The 16,685-nt window shown below is 37.8% G+C and overlaps 1 protein-coding gene across 3 annotated transcripts in view; it reads right to left on the reverse strand.

Moving 5' to 3' along the window:
- The window catches only part of atp2b2 (ATPase plasma membrane Ca2+ transporting 2), a 144,097-nt gene that overhangs the window by 91,529 nt on the left and 35,883 nt on the right, over window positions 1-16,685 (reverse strand). The window contains exon 1 of one of the 3 annotated variants that reach the window (XM_011474844.3): window positions 11,839-11,960. The exons of the other annotated variants lie outside the window; for them this stretch is intronic. The gene's annotated coding sequence lies outside the window, so the exon portion shown is untranslated. Of the gene's footprint in view, window positions 1-11,838; window positions 11,961-16,685 lie in introns of those variants that run through there. 3 annotated transcript variants of the gene reach the window in all.

The raw sequence follows: 16,685 nt of genomic DNA on the forward strand, positions 1-16,685 counted from the left end.
GACAATATACCAATAGTGCTAAAGAAGCATTGTTTTCACATCCTGTTGGTCTATATTTCTCAGTTGGTCAATCCATCAATCTTGTAACTAGATGATGTAGAATCAAACAGGAATCTTGTTTCTGAGGAGGCAACCCTGACCCTGAGTAAATACTAGCATTAAAAAGGTTTACATTTTTGCAAAGATACCTAAGAAAAAGGGAAAAAAATGAAGACAATTATGTCCTGTTGAGATTCTGATTTAATGTTTTCCGACAAAAAAAAAAAACAGTTTATCAAAGTGTTTACAAAGTATCTATACAACCTGTCCAGCAAATGTCAATTTATTGGTATTGAGTAAAGCATGTCCTGCTGCAGGATCCTTCTGTCTGCCAGCTTGCAGATGAGCCAATTCCTATGCATAATCGTTGGCATGCCCCCCACAATTTCACATTGAGTAAGAAAAAAATCTGAATAAACACAAGACAAAAGTGCACATAGAATAATGGACAGCTTTTCGTCCTAAGGTGAAAGACACACTTAATGGGGCTTCATGAACTTGAACACCATATGGAATCGACACTGAAATGGGAAGCTCCAACGCCAGATGCTAATACCATCTGATAGCAGCACTGCGTTGTGTTTGCCTCATAAAACCCACATGCAAAAAGCAGAGAAGTGTTTCATAACTGAGGTGTAAAGAGTGCTGCTGTTGCCTCCACAACATCATTTTTTATCTTCTGGTCAAATTTGTAAAGCCTGTCCTTTAATCATTTTCAGGATAGCATTATGTAATTACAGCATGTCCCTATCTATCATCAATATAGGGTTTTAGGGAAGTACATTCACTAAACATTCAAAAGACATAAATATGAAACATGTATGTATCTATGATATTTAGGAATATTTGGGATTTTAGGAAACGAAACTAGATAGCAAGTGTGATTTAAATGCAACCTGATAGCATGATTGTTGTCTCCCATCAGAAATATTTTATTGTGAATTTACTGCACATGCTATTTTAAGCAAGTCTGACTTTTTTTTTTCTTTTAGTTCTTCACTGATCTGTCTGCAGGTTTGCTGCATTTTGCAACACAATGACAAAGACCAGAGATTATTCATGAAGCATTCCTCTTTACATGCATCTTTTGCCCAGACTCATACTTGTTCAGTAGTGGACATTTTGCTGCCCTCCATGGAGGGGGATATGGGCAATGAGAGTCGAAGCTCATTGCCCAAGCATCTGTCACTAAATGTCCTTGAGCAGAGTGAGGCAGGGCTGTGCTCACTGCATCAGTACCACCAGCATCACAGATGCACAGCCCCCCCTACCTTTGACAAAAAATAGTGCAAAACTGACTGCTCACCTGCATGCTAGTGAAACGGGATATAATGTCTGTCACTTTTAATATAAAACAAAGCCTTGCTTGTAGGATAAATCGACATCCTGCTACAATTAAAGCTTTCATAATTCAATGCAAATATTTAAGCAAAGGATTTGGCAGCATAATATTCATGAACTCTGTGGAACGTTAAATCAGGTCAGTGGTGTTTTTTTCTTTATACTCTTTATTTGTAATCATTTGTAAGGAAGAAACCATCCAAATGAGGCTTTTTTTGTCCACACCTAATTGAAGTTACTGTAGAAGCAAAATTTTGATAGGAGAACCCACATAACTAACATGACCTAGAAAAATATTACATAATTACATTATTTTATGCAAAATAAAGACAGATGTTGTCCTGAAAATGATCTGATATGTCAGGAAAGATTAATTAAATCTGATACATAAATAAATGTATGCATTAATTCAGAAATGTTGTTAATCTTTTAATAATGTAACACTTGAACAAGTGGTGAAAGCAGCTGCATTGCACCACTGAATGAAACATTAAGTTCTGACACAGATAGAGGAGACAACATGCAAGCTAAATACCTTGTCAGTCCCCATCAGTGCAATATAATTGGGTTGAAACTAGCTGTCATGCTAAAATAGTTTGCCAGGAAGCCTGACAGATACTGATTTCTCTGGCAGCCAATGAGGAAAGTAAAAATGATCCTGGAAAAAAGGTGAAGAAATAGGTCTTACAAAAGCTGAGATATTTGCACACAGAGGGGAATGGTTTGCTTTTTGTGTGCTAAGCCCATGCCTGCTTACCCACCAGACCTTTGAAATCTTTTGGCCAAACAAGCTCCATGACTGCAAGGCTTTTTCTGTGTCACTGAAGAAATGAAACTGATGATGGAAATGCCAGTATCTGTTACAAGTGTGTGATGGGTGATGGTGGAGGAGGCACTGAGTGGTAGGAGCCTTCTCCCCAATGAAACGTGTTTAGGTTTATTTTAAAAAGTGTCTGAATGTCATTGAGCCACTGGAAGACACTCCAGTCCTCCCAACAGTCGCATGCCTGTCTGTGTTTCTCAGGGCAGGCACACATATGGTCACAGACACCCATTGTGTCTAAGTCTGCTTTATTGCCATCCTCTGCTTTCACTGTAAATAAACTTTGTCTACTCTGTATTATTCATAGCCTATGTGTCAATTGGATGAGGTTGTAGAATAACATGGAGGAAAGTATCAAAATGAGTAAAAATGTTACCCAATTAAAAAATAAATACAAACTGAAGATTTTGGAAGCATAAATTTGAAAATGAGAAGCCTAATAATTCCCAGTTAATACATCATAGTGATCAGTCATCGCATTCATCGTATTGCGTCCCACCCACAATCAGGTGGTCTACATAAAGCTGCGGTTTGGCTGGTGACTGTTCGCGATAACTGCGACAAATTTCTTCTACTAATTATCTACTACTACTAGTTACTAATTAGAGCCAGATGACGCGATTGTCATAAGTGTTTTAGTGGTTTGGTACTTCACCATAGTGATAAAAAGGGATCTTTGAGATTCTGTTTTTGTATACAGACAGCTTGTTTGTTTTTTTCATATGTTAAGTGTTTCTGAAAATGCTTGCATCTATTTAAATAAATTTGTGGTTAGTCAATGGTGCAGGCAAGACAAGGCAGGTGGTAGATCAGTGTCACAAGAACAGGCAGACGGGTGGTTCCAATTTCAGCAGGTTTTAGTAGCTCAGTTAAACGTTCACAAAGCTAAACCAAGGTCAGGCAGGCAGGGGTCAATAACAAGCATGGGAGCTTTAAAGAAGAATCAGGATTCAAGTAAGATTTGGGGCTGGCGAAAGGCAAACGGGGTCAGAGACAAAACAGGGTCAGGAAATCAGAAGACCAGGTGAGAGTATAACACTCTGTAATGTAGGCTGAGCGGCACAAACAATGAGACAATGTACGGACAATCATGGCTTGTGATCTTTTTTTTGTGTTTATGTGAATAATGAAGAACGTGTCAAATGTGTAAAAAGGAATAAATATGGTCAAATTTAGAATGGCAATTAATAAGATTCTTTTCGACTCACTCCTTTTTCAAGCAATTCTTCACTTTCATGTTAACTGTTTTGTTTTGTGCTTGAAAATAAAAGGAAATTAATCAAATAATAATTTTTACTTCTTTGATTATGAAACAGTAAAGTAGTATTCTTCTATTTTGTTGGTGGTCCTGTAAAGAATTATATTGAATTTATTACTATTTGTTAACCTTTTCTCGGGCAAAGTTAAAAAAAAAAGAACAAACTGACTAAAATCCTTCTTTAATTAGGGAATACAACATTGCTTGCATGGAGCATGGATTTTTTTTCAACAAAGTGGGGTTTTTTTTGTTGTTTTTTCTTTTTTATTTTTTCCTGGGCAGAAGCAGTGTTTTTTGTCAGATTTTAATGTAAGGATTCAATGGTTTATTTATGAGTCCAACCTTTTTTTTTTAGCTTGAATCACTAATTACAGTAAATTGGTTACAAAATATTTTGACGACTAATTTTATGTTTGACTGAATTGCGCTCTGTCTATGAAATTGAACACTAGTGAATTAGAATTGAATCGATTCGCTTTTCAGTGAAACCCGGGGCTGAACCTTAAAACTCCGACATCGACACGATGGGAACAACAGTATAGAGCTTTTCCAAACAGGCATAATTAATGCACTTAAACAATCACAACCACATACCTCTTACTGTGTATTACTTACACAGCAATAAAACAATGAAAAAATGATAATCAACATTATTATTATCTTTCTTTGTAAAAACAAGCACACTTAGTTGTTTCAGAACAGAATTAGGGAGGTGTTTACAATTTCTGAGCAAACTTTGGAATCAGTCTTTTGAGCAACAGCTTCTCAGGCTGCAAGGTAATTTTTCTATCTAAAAGAACCCTGCTGTTGCTGCCATGTAGCTTCATTTATGAAATAAGCCCAGGAAAAGGGGCCATTAGTCCTTTACAAGATTGCTAAAGAAGCACTGGGATTTTTTTAAACTATTCATAAACCAGATATTAGAATTTTTCAAATCCTTTTCTGTTCAGATTTTACCCCAAATATGGGGCAAGAATAAAAAAAAAAAAAAGAGAGGTGTTCATTCAAGTTTGGAGCTTATGTTTTGCATTTTTTCATCCGTTTAATTTTCAGGTTTGCATCTACTGGATGAGTAGGTATCAGTCATTAGGCTAATTGCTTAGTTATACATATCGAGCAGTGTATGAAATAACCAGGATTACATTTATTCCTGGCCCCATGGTCATACGATTCTGTAATCATTTGGGTTCCTACATGTATTGTCTGGCCGTATATGACAGGAGGTCTGGAAAAGGGTGAGAGCTCCTGCAGCACCATAGATCCATTTTAGAGCAATGATGAAAGGTTTGCTCACATATTACACACTAACACACACATCTGAACTGTTCTCCCCACTGTTTCCAAGTTTGTTTGCAGAAGATTTAAAGCTAATGTGGTTAAAAAAAAAGACTAACATTTCCTGGTTTCTGGCACTAGTGCTCAAAATGATGTGACTCTAAAGCCTAATATTTAAGATTTTGTTTAATATTTAGCTAATATTTTTTAGGGTTACTTCTATATTTTTTAGAGACGATAACTGGCATGATAAAGAATGTATCAGGGTTCCAACACTCACCTCTGTAAATGTCATGTAAAATTTGCACCGTCAGAAAAAAAGGGCTTCCAGCAGCCCCCACCTCAACACATAGTTCTGGATTCAGTGCCCTTTCTGCAATGACCCTCATGTTATAAAAGCAACCTTGCTTTGTCACTACATCTACACTATGGAAGTACTAATTATTAAGAAACAGAAGTGGCTTTTAAAGGCTAATTGAGTGTACCCCTATCTTCCAGCATGTATTTCCCTGGGGGATAAATCCTCAACCTTTTAGTTCTCATTTGCTTCTGTAATGATAAAAAAAGTGTTTCCAGCAAACAGAAAGTAAAGAGAAGAAAAAACAAAATAAAAAGGAACTAATGTTTTACCATGTCGTTTACATTCATCTGTCACTGCTTTAGTAACAGTTTGAGGAATTTTTTTTTTGTTTTGTTTTTTAATTAAAAGGTGCAGTTGGTCTTGGTCTATGGGTTAAGGCTGTAGACAGTTTGCAGTTACACCCCACGTGACTTTGTCCAGCCCTGCAAGTCCCGCTGGATTAACTATGATATGCTAAACTGTGAGCTATCATCCTCCAACACCTGTTCTGAGGATAGTAAAGCATTCACCTTTGTTATGTATTATAGAACTACAAAGTTGTTAAAAATAGGAAACACAGTTAAAAGTGGTGGATAGAAGATAGATGAGAATAAATGAAGGGTGGCTGTGATGCAGAGGTAGAGCGGTCGACCTCTGATTGAAGGATCACAGGTTCAGTTCCAGCTTTGTCTGCCCGTGTATTGAAGCGTCAAGGAACTGAACCCCATATTGTTTTTGATGTTTGTAGGTACGTGGCCTGAAAACAGCCTAAATGCTTGACAAATGTCACACATGCTACATCAGCCTAATCACTTATCTTTTGATGATTTTAGGTGAAATAGTGAACGCTAATAAAGAATAATATACTTTGCTTTGTTGAATAGCATCTGCCGTGTCATGGTTTAGTAGAAGATTGAAGATGAACTAAGTAAAATAAGTTTAAGGCAGCCCTGCAAAGGATATAAAGGTACAAAATAAGAAGGAAACCATGAAAGGTTTTAAGAGTATCTGTGTAATATGTAAAGTGAGGCTCACAGTCAAAAACCATCTTGGCTTATTCAGTAATAAAACAATTATTTGATACTTAATATCTTTCAGCAAGTGATGGTTCAAAGTCTCAAGTATTCCACTTAGTCTTGCTTGAGCAAACAAATGTACATTTGCCTGAATTCTATTTAGCATTAAATCACAAACCACTGAAATTGGAAAGAAACTGGACAAAATTATGTAATTTAGGTTTTTCTGATCTCAAACAAAAAACAATTCTAACTCAGCACTTACTTTTAAATACCAAAAAGAGGTTTTGCTCTCTCAGCTCTGTTATAATTCTCACAAAGAGCTTTAAAAAAACACACACATTTGTTGTTTACTTGACTTTTTTAATTATTCTGATTCTTTGAATTATCTTGATCATTAAACATATGTTTACACAATGGTAACTTAAAGAGACAGGTGCAATTATTTAAAATAATCTTTTTTTATGGACACTGTTTGCTATGAACTGCAGGCAGTTTGATGTTAATAAGAAGTGGATGTAGAACTAGAAAGCAATCTAACCTACTCTTTAAGAGTTTAATGCCATTTCTGCTCAAAATCTTTGATTAGAACTGACTGAAGTTTATTTGATATTTTCTTTTATTTTACCAGAGCATTTATGGATCATTAAAAATTTTTTTTTTTTTGTTACTTTGAAAAATAACAAGAAAGACAAATATTCTTCCAGCAAATTTGACCAAAGTTCTCCAACTCTAATGCTGCAACTTCATTTCCAATTGTTTGCTATGTAAAACAGTGCATCTCATTGCACATAGACCCACACACAGTGAATTCACACACAAGCACATGCTCCCATTAACTTTCTACAACAAGGTGACTGGAGGCAGACAAGAAATGTTGTTGCACTCTCCTTGCTCTAGATGAGCCTGTAGAACTCATGAGGGACTTATTGGTCTAATTAAATTCAACACATGCAGACTAAATGAGGAAGAGGAGGAGTAAAAAAAGAGGAGAAGAAAGAAAAGAAGCAATAGAGGATAAGTGTGTAATAATGGTTCCTTGAAGTAAAGCTTTAAAACTGTTTCATGAAAAAAAGCTTAAGATCCAGATTGAGGTGTAAAGCAACGTTTTTCCTAAGTTTTCCAAAAGGACTAATGGTTTCTGTTTTATTCCCATCTTTTTGACAATTTAAAGTTTGTGGTGATCAAGAAAACACATTAACTTTTCTCTGTGATAAAACAGAATTTTCCAAATCCGTAAATTATAAACAAATTTTGTTTGTGATGCTAGCAAACCATAAAAGGCGTTCACCAAAATTTACTTTCCAAAATACAACCCCATTAATGGCAGTACTTTCTCCTTCAATCGGTAACTCCATTTCTATTTTTTCATCCAAACTGGTTATATTTGTAGATCTAATGGGGGAAAAAATGGGAAAATTCTTACAGTCTTTAGAATTTAGATCTGATGATGAGTTAAGAAACCAGATTTGGAAACTGCTAGACCATTGACTGTATGTGAGAACTGGGCTGAGTGAACAACCCCCCGCCCCCATTGAGTTTCAAACAGGAAGTACCCACTAGCTCCAAAATGTCAAAATCCCAAAGACTTCTATTGAGAAATGAACTCGGTCACTATACTTGTCAGACTAACCATTTTTGCTCTGCTACCTTTTTTAAATGTGTTCTTGCTAATCCTAATTTATTTTTCTTATTATTTTTATAAGTTATTCACATTTTAAACTGATCACTGCACTGCACTGGATGCCTCAATAAAAGTAGGTGGTGCTTAGTGATCCCATGTCAAGTGTTCGAAACGTTTGATTGACAGATTCCCCCAAAGCCAATTTCAGTCCTCACCGACTTCCTACAAGCTCACTCATGATTGGCGAGAGTGGTTGCCATAGAAACTGTGACTCTGACAGACTTTGACAATTCACTGCTTACTGACATAAACTGGCCCCAACATGGTGGCGTCTATTTGCCAAAAAATTGGCAACTGAATTGACTTAATTTTGTTGGAGCCAGAAGTAAGCCATGTTTTTATAAGTGACATCACACTATCTGGTCCAGTTCTTTTATACAGTCAATGGTTTTATTAACTCCTAATTTTGAATTTCAAAAGGATTTCTAAAAGAAAAACACACATATACAGTTTTGCCATGGAATGACCTCTGACCCTCATAGTGGCCTGGAGGGACGGTGTGAGATCAGAGTCCCTGGAACTGCATCTCCACGTCGGTTTAGATACCGGTACATTGATGACACATGGGTCCAATAATATTTATTGAACAACTATGTAAGATTCAGCCCTGAAAAACACCAAGGACAATTGCTGATACTTCTTGGACCCCTCTGTACATATCAAGGATGGCAGAAATTTTGAATCATCCACCAATCCCTCGAGTGTAAGCCAGAAGCAATCAGAACATTACACCACCAGGCAGACATAACTATCAACTCAGACAGAATCACTAAGAAATGAGCCACACTAACACTGCCATCAAGTCCTGTGGTTATCCCCGCTGGATTTTATTGAGAAAATAAGAACTTTACAGATACCCGAAAAGAAGGAAAGTCACAGAGAAATGTCATTCTTTTCTTATGTTTCAGGTAAGTTTGAGAAACTCAGAAGGATCTTCACCGAACCTGATATCCATCACATCCCAAGGACAAAACACAGAGGGAAAAGCAGAACAATATGGTTAATTCCAGTGGTCCCCCCCCCCAAACCCAACCTACACTTTTCTATTTTTTTATAATCTGATTTGAAGAAGTTTATTTTACTACTTGATTCTCCCAACTTCATCCGACTGATTCTGTGAAGTCATAAATGGCATATCTTATTAAAGGACCTTCCCTACTTTGCTTGAAGGCCCAAAGTGCTTTAAAGTCACAGTCCCATTCACTCATCCATACAAACTGATGAACACTGGCACTGGCTACCAGGAGCAATGTGAGGTTCAGTGTCTTGCCCAACACATAAGCGGGCAGGGCGACAATTAAACCTGCAATCTGCAGATCAGAGGTCAACCACTCTACCTTCTCACCACAGCTGTCAAAGATACTTTTACTTTCTGAAAGCAACTGGGCCAACCCCTAAATTTAACCCCCCATGTTAGCAAAGTTAACAGAACAATAGTAATTAAAAAAAAAAAAAAAGTTTTAGAAAGTTTTTTTTTGCAGGAAAGATCCAGATGAAGAGCCTGGATTTAAGAAACAAAGACTAGGAATCTTTACTCAAATGTTTTGATTTCATTGCAACAGTTGTTCCAACACACCATCATAATAATAATGCATAATAATGCTTCCAGCCCTTTAATGTTACAAATACATTTCTAATAAAGTTGGTCAAATGGTCGTTTAACATTTATGATTGGATTCAGAAAATACCAGTTTTAGTGACAGTTTTTCTTTGCCAGATTTTTTTAGCTTCCATCTTGACAGTTATGGGTCAAGGCAAAATGTATATCACATTTTAATGGTTCCTTCCTACACAAAATCTAGCGTAAAATTAAAATTTAAAGCAGCTGCAGATACAGAGGATGAAGATAAACCTATCCTCAAAAGTTAAGGGAAACTGGAGGCTAAAATAAAAATTAAAAAAATCGGTCACCCACTTCAGCCATTAAACCGCCCTGTGGATCAATGGGGTCATTCTATCCAGTGCAGTCAGGAGGGCTCTGATCTCTTCATTGAGGAAACTAAACAACCTCCTCACAAAAAGACAATAGGCCGAAACTCAGCATTACACCTGTACCTGAATGACAGTGAACACTCCTTTGAAGTCAGTAAAGTGTGAATTCAGAACAGAAAGAGCAGTAAAGGAAGCTAAATGGATCCACTTTCTCTCTGAGGAGATTGAGGTTCTGAGACTTTTCTTGATTCCTGTGTACATTTCAGCCCAGGAGACAAACAATAAATCCCTAACCATCTCTGCGCCACACCAAGACACTACTGAGTAAAAAGACAAACATTCTGATATTAAATGGCTTGTTAACATTTGCATCTGGTCACATAACATAGAGTTATTACAATTGTTGTCCTCTAAAGGAGTAGGAAAATAACCTGAATTCGCCATCAGCAGTCAGAACTGATGAAGCTACTCGAATAAGCAGCAAAAACATCTTTAGGGTCAACCTTTAAAGGTGCACTGAAGAGCAGAATACAACAGGCCATAAAAAGACATTTTTAAACAGTTTCAACTTATGATGAAGATTGCAATGACATCTAGTAAGAGATTCATTACCATTTAGGGAGAAAACCTACCCATAAAATATAGAAATATGATTATGTAAGCCTTACAGTTAACAATAATTGCTAAGTCAACATCAAAGTGCAGATAATTTTTATCATTATCATAGTGATAAAACTTTCAAGTGATCTTTTACAATAGAGTCTGTTGCTATGCTGCAGACATGATGATGACAGAGCAAAATTCGAGGCAGAGTGACGCTCCTGACATTGTAAGATACAGTATGAAAGGACAAACATGGAAGAATTTCTGACAGTATGTGATTCTGACATACGAATTATGTGACTCTGTCATGGCAACAATGTGTAAGCAGATATTTTGGATCAAAAAGTTTGAATAATGAGGAAAGTACTAATGAATCAACAGGATTAAAATTAAGAAGATGTTTTGAGCCTATAGACCTAAATTTGTGCTTTTGCCTATGAACAACTCTGTAACACACATTGAGCAGTTTCATGTCGCAGTGGAGCTGATGTTTAAGGTCACACAGTCCCAACCCCTAGAGATGCGCAACCAGTTTCTGTGACAGCCGGTCTGAGAGTGTGGTGGAATGACTGACTAACTGGTTCCAAGAGAGCATAAACAAATTAGTGGGTGTTCAAACTACCAAGCAGGTGTTTGACCCCCACACTGTCCTGCACCATGAATGTGATTTTCTTTTTTATGTCCGCATGTATGTATATACTTTCTATGTGTGTTTAATAGAAGGAGTAGTTCTATTGCACACCAAAACATTATGTTCTTATGCTGATGTGATTATAACCTAATACTCTGGAAAGAAAAGCTACCCAGTCAGATCCATGAACAGTGTATTGTCCACTGACTTCATGCTGCAGTAGAGTCATGGAGCCACGATAAGAAAGGCTGATGACAAACAGGTCATGGAAGATGGGTGATAATGTTCCCTATTAATTCAGTCACCATGCCAGATCGTCAGCTGGCTAATGCCGTGAAGACAGCAAATATACGCTACGATATAAGCTACGGCAGTGAAACCTGCTGCTGTGCCAGGACCAGTCAGTATGTGTGACAGAGACAGTCTGCAGACTTTCACTGGCAACAGATGGCCTGAATAAAACATCGTTATCTAGAAATTTGAAGAACTAGAAGATTTGGATTTCTCAAATAATAAATATATAGTTCAGATTATCGTGCTACGCTATTTTGTGTGCAAATTGCTACTATTGATGCATGAAATGCAACATGCATACAAAGACAGATCACGCACGCAGATCAAACGCATTCTCCAATGTGACTCCTCGTCTGCCGTATATTCCTTGCTCTGCAACCATCGATGCTGTTATAAGACTATATTATCTCGGTCGTGCATTCCCTTGTACCATACACACCTAGGAACAGCTTCCCCTCTCACAGATGATGAATGCCAGCAGCACAAAATGAAATCAGCAGACACGGAGAAGCGCGTAAAATACACCTTGCAGAGAGACAACATTTACTGATGACAGCAGAAAGATTGTTGCCATCAACACCCAATTGGGAAGATCTTCTCACCTTTAAATGATGTTGCAGCGGAACATGCAGCAAAGACTGGCCGCCACAGCGGGGGGCTGTATGTGTATGTGAATGTGTATGTGAGTGAGTGTAGGTGTGCATGTGTTGTGTGGAGACTCACTGAGCTGCACTCTCACTGCTACTGCCACAGCTGGGGCTGTCTCAATGTACAGCCTGTACCATGTTGGAAACCAGCAGGGGTGGGCGTCAGGACTGGAGTGTGTGTGTGTGCATGTGTGTAGGGTTTTTTTTGTTTGTATGTTTTTTCCTGAAAAGTGCTGCAAAGCAGAGATGTTGTTCATCACTTGAGAGAGTTGCTCTCTTTCTAGACAGAAAGATGGCGATTGGAAGACAGAAGAATTAATTGACAGATAAACCGAAGAAGTGGGAGAGCAGCTCTGGTGAGCAAAAACCCCAAATGAATGACTATAAAAATCAACCTGTTTCTCAACATCCCTATTCTCCAGTAGCTACATCCCACTCCCTCTTGCTGACATTTTGAGGCTAAAGCAGGACAACCACTTAAGCAGCGCTTTCAAACAAATTGCTGACATATTCAGGAGAGGAGGAAAGACAAAGAATAACAGGTGAGGGAGGGAAAAAAGAGAACATGCAAGACACAAGAAAGAGGAGAGGAACAATCCCCTGAAAGATGACAAACCACAGGACAGAAGGTAAAAAAAAAAAAAAGACTTGAGCAAACCTGGCTTTTGATCAATGAGAGTGTAGAGGAGGGGAGTGATTAAGTGAAAAACAGGGAGGTGGGGGTAACTTTCAAGGACATGAGTCATCTGTGTGTTCCACCGATTGGGATTCCCAAACAGCACACTCACACCAGAAGAAAGCACTCCCCCGTGAACATGAACGCTGCAGGACACAGTGACATTGCACGTTCGTACTTTTATTTGAGCGTCTATACCTGGATCATCCACCCCCAATCCACCACACAAACACACAAAAACACCTGTCCTGCTTCAACCAGTCATGTGGCTATCCAGCAAGCCAGGCGTGACACAAGAGGTTGCATGCTGCTGTCACGTAACTATCACACATCTCATTGAGTCACAGCGCGCATGCGACAAGACCAAGAACCTTATTGTGTCAAACTGCTACCGTTCTTACACTGTCTTTTTTACCACTCCTTTTTTTTATTTTCTACATGTTCATTTCTTTTTTTTCTCTCCTCTTTGTGTCTCGTTGTCTTCCCTGATATGTCACAGGTGTACTATGTAAATATCAGATGCTGGACTGCACTGGAATCACAAGCAGCATTATTCCACCTCAGGGTATTCCCACAAGAGTGAATGCATGCTAAACACAACTGAGCTTGGCACATTCTGGCTTGGGTTGGCATGGCACTTGCAGTTAGTTCATTCTGTTTACTGTCTGTATTGTCTGTGTCATGGTGGCTGGGTAAGCCCTTGCTATCATGGCTTTTATTGAGTTCTATCAGCAACCCCTTTGTTGTTTTTACATGCTAAATATTTAGAGTTTTTTACAAAGATAAACAATTTTTTTGTGAAAATGTTTTCTGTTAACATTCTTTTTACTACCAACAACTCTTCAACCGTTTACACAATTAACATAATTAAGAGTTTATTTATTTAAAACAAGGGACAATACACAAAAGAATATTGATTACATGAAATAGGAAAAGATGTGTTGTGCCAGGTTATTGTAAAATAGCCAATTTTCTCCTGTAGTTACTATGAACGTAAGAGCAGGACATATTAGAGAGCATAGCACCAGATTAAGAAAATACACAGCAACACTGAGCACAACAGCATATTTTCATCAAGCTTTCAATCACAAACAAATAAAAAATACTACCACACAGGGGCGGAGCAACAGGGAAGCAAGGGGGTGCAGCTGCACCCCAGCAAAAAGCCCCCCTTCCATTTTTGAGTCAATAGTAGTATCGCTATTAACAAAAATCAAGTCAATACAAGCTTCTTTAAGCATTGCTAAAATAACTTAAGAAACAAGCATAAAAAAATAAATAAATACATTGTTAGAAGTACATATTTTTTATCCTCTCATTTGTAATGCCCCCCCTTGGGTGGATGAGGTGCAACAGCCTGGGCAGGTAAAACCAGTCAGAGCAAAACCAAATTGTTAATGAAGAGGGCCCTGTCACTGTATGTTTTTACCACAGAGACATCATAGAACCATCCTCATCCCCTAATTCCACCAGCACACTCCCAACTTTTTGTTCATGGATGATAGTGCTCAGCCCTATCATACCAGAATTATTACAGCTGGACTTCAGGAAGTGAGAACCCCTCATATGGTATGGCCAGCAATGTTCTCTGACCCAAACCCCAAAGAGCAGTATATCCCATTCTTGGTTCCCAGGGCACACTGTCCTGGGTTTTTTCAATGCAACCCTGCTCAAATACGCCTGTCTTTTTCATTGTCAGACTTCTGTAGAGCCTGATGATGAGATGAATCAGGTGTACATAAGCAGGGCAACATGGGAAAGATGCAGGACAGTGTGCCCCGAGGACTAGGGTTGGAAAACCCTGCCATAGGGACCAGCTGAACAGAGACTGCACGATTGTACCCCACTCCCAAGTGATGGTGACCTGGCAGAATTGCATGTACTTGTGGAAGAGTCTAACATAACGTCTCAAAACAACATCATGATGCTAATGAGACACCGCTGTCAAGCTGGAAGTTGACACAATCAATTTTTTTCTATTTAGGGATATCTTTTTTGTTTTTATTTGGGGGTAATAAATATCAAACTAAAGAAAAAAGTGTTTTTTCTCATTCAATATTAGTAATATCAAAGAGAACTTTTATATTACTAATATGTATTTGGTACTGTTCAGACCAAATAGGAAAAGAATGGAAGCGTATTGCATTCAATTTTTTTTTCATGTATAAAAAAATACAAATAAAAACAGTGATCTTCTGTCAAATGTCTTCAGTGATTTTTATTCTAATATTTTTAAGAACTACAAAAGCAAAGAACTACAAACAGGCTGGGTGCTAACCTCATCTGCTCATGAAAACTAAGACATGAGATGAGTAGAAAAGTCACAACGTGTCCGTGTCATAGACATGATCCGTTTCTAATATGTACTCGTCACGACATCACCTCTGTTTTGTTCTTCCTACTTACTACATCCACCAACATTACAGAGCAAAATGTAAGAGAAGTCTTAAACATTGCTGTTTATTTATTTTGTTTGTGAGTCAATCCTGAAAACATTATTGGGCACAAAGCAGCAAGGTCCATGGGTGGCCTGCTGGACGTCAACATTGTTGGTGTGGTTAAGTTTGCTCTACATTTTTTCAGAATTTGCTATAATTTTTTCTGAATTTCGCAATAATTTTTTCTGATTTACATGAAAAAAAGGTTTCATTGAATGCAATACGCTTCCATAGAAAATCCCTCATTTAAAAAACAATATTATTATGTCTAATGTAATTCAAAGTGGCGCCATCTGAACTTATAATAAATCCAAAAATATTTTGAATGATCAAAGAAGCAAATAAGAAGCAATTTGGCTGGATATGAAGATGTTAGGAGTGGAGGAGAGAAGAAAAATTAAAACAAACTCAAAAAGAAAATAAGGGTTTGTTGGGTCCTGTTGGCTTAGCAGGTCTAACATTGAATTTCTTATCAATGCAGTTATTGAAAAACTTTTTATTAAATTAGATATTGGCTCGTGTACAATGACGTACATCAAGAAAGATGACCATGGCAAAGTGAGGGAAGAGAAAGAGAGAGACTGGGAGCAGTGATGGGGATCAGAAACAGGCCCTGAATATCAATGCAGCATGTCTAAGAGAATTCAAGGCTGCAGTGCACCAAAAACAGGAAACCTTGGAAACAGAGCGGAGGAGCACCACAACAGACTGGAGCTTGAGGTATCGGTTCCTCACAGCCAGTAACTCCTCCATAACTATTTCTTTCCTTGAAAAATGTTCCTGATTGACCTCATTTATAAATGTGTTTATTTACAGATTTGAAAGCACTAGACAGACATTTTTATAAACCCAAATTCAGCTAAGAGCCATACATGTACCTTGTAGAAATAGAATTGCTATTTTCCCTCTTTGAAAAAGCAGACAATGCAATTTCCAAATGCCAGTTTGTGAATGAAAACAAGCATGTCTTCCAACTGAAAACATGTTTATTGAGCCTGAGAAGCATTTCTACCACATGTTCTGATGACTGACAAGTTATAGAAGCATCCTTTCTGGACTGCTAAAATGCTCTTTCCCTTCTCATTCCTTCCCTTTGAAAAATGTCTTTCTTTTCAGTAAGATTGGTTAACCCAAAAAGTGATAATGCCATGCAAAGGAAGTGCTCCGACACAAGCTGCTTATTCTTGAAAAGCGTTGCTTTGGTTTTGGCTGTTGGAAAAGTAACGTGAGTGATGAAGTCTGAACCAGTTTGGTCCTGATTGAATCACATGCCTGGCTCTAAACAGGCAAAGCTGCTTTGTAGTAGAAAATACTTGTCACATAATTATGAAGACACAGTTTTGTCGTGAGTTAGGCACCTTTTTTGGCTCTTGATCTCAGTAATAGAATTATATAAATAAATAAAACCTAGATGTGTGCTATATTTAAATATCGCTAGTGCCAACCTTACCTTAGAGCAATCACACCTCATATGTTGAAGCCAACAGCCAGTATTCATTAGACTTGTTATTTTTCAAGCCTCATGTTGTCTCTAGAGTGCTGGAGTTAAACAAAAACCCACAAAGTCTGCTTTAGAATTGTAAAAACGTGAGCAGTAAATACTTTGATTTCAAAATCACCATCACTCTCAACTTCTGTTACCTAAAACAGAGTACTTGCACACAACCATACTACAGCCCACACTGAAC

This window comes from Oryzias latipes, chromosome 5 (assembly GCF_002234675.1).
Source record: "Oryzias latipes chromosome 5, ASM223467v1".
Taxonomy (NCBI): domain Eukaryota; kingdom Metazoa; phylum Chordata; class Actinopteri; order Beloniformes; family Adrianichthyidae; genus Oryzias; species Oryzias latipes.